The sequence below is a fragment of the Hyaena hyaena genome, unplaced genomic scaffold, assembly GCF_003009895.1.
Source record: "Hyaena hyaena isolate Hyena2069 unplaced genomic scaffold, ASM300989v1 scaffold_1538, whole genome shotgun sequence".
In the NCBI taxonomy this organism is placed as follows: Eukaryota; Metazoa; Chordata; class Mammalia; order Carnivora; family Hyaenidae; genus Hyaena; species Hyaena hyaena.
The window spans coordinates 69,557-70,649 of NW_024082167.1; the positions used below are offsets into that span (position 1 = coordinate 69,557).

The following is a 1,093-nucleotide window of genomic DNA, read 5'->3' on the forward strand; positions in this document are numbered from 1 at the left end:
GGATGAGCACTGGGTGTTATATGGAAACCAACTTGACAATAAACTATTTTAAAATTTTTTAAATAAATAAAGTCAAATTGGCTATTTTTAGTTTTTCTATCTAATTTGTTCTAATTAATACTAAATAGAATTTTTAGTATTAATTAATCAATACTAAATAGAATTTTTAGTATTAATTAATCAATACTAGGTAGAATATTTATTCTAATATTTCTAATTTATTTAGTCTAAATAATTCTAATACTATTGTACAAAAAATGGCATTTTTGTACAATGCAAGTGGGTAGGAAAATTAGTCCAATCTTTCTAGAAAAAATGTTGTCAAATATATTTTAAAATTTAAATATTCATACACTTTGACCCAGTTCTCAATAGTATGGAAAAGGAAGATATTCCTTTTGTATTAGTCTTTTCTTCCCGACGAGAAACAATCTTATTTGTGATACTCTAGGGTGTTGCTTGGTCCCTATTTACTACTGGCTAGGGTTATTGTGCTTTAAAAGGTCATACATGTTCTATTTTCTCACTTCTTCATGGGACTGAACTGATAAAGTGGACAAAGTCCCCTTCTTCAAGTTGTAAATTGAAGGTTGAAGATTTTGAAAGACTTTAGATGAAACTGAGTACCCCAATCCTGGCTTATCAGAGTTCTGAATTTGAGTGACATTAGGGACTAGTGCAATTAACAAAGAGCAGTGTCTTATTTTTCATATTTCTTGTTTCTTTTATAGAACTCTAAGGAGAGGGGTGCCTGGGTGGCTCAGTCAGTTGAGTGTCTGACTTGATTTTGGCTCAGGTCATGATCCTGGGATTATGGGCTCGAGCCCTGGGTGGAGCCTGTGCTGAGCTAGAGCCTACTTAAGATTCTCTCTTTCTCTCTCTCTCTCTCCCCCTCACCTCCTCTTCTCTGTTAGCACTCTGTCTCTTTAAAAATAAAAAAGAACTCTAAGAAGAAGAATGACCAGGACAATATATATATATACTATATAGTATATATAGTATTAGTATATATATATAAGTATTAGTATTATTAGTATATTAACATTAGGAGTTCCTGAGTTAGCTAGGCCTAACATCATCTAATACCCCCAAA

The 1,093-nt window shown here is 32.2% G+C and overlaps 1 pseudogene; it reads right to left on the reverse strand.

The window, feature by feature from the left end:
• Positions 1–535, reverse strand: part of LOC120225890 — a 4,880-nt pseudogene extending 4,345 nt beyond the window's left edge.
• Positions 536–1,093: the final 558 nt, after the last annotated feature.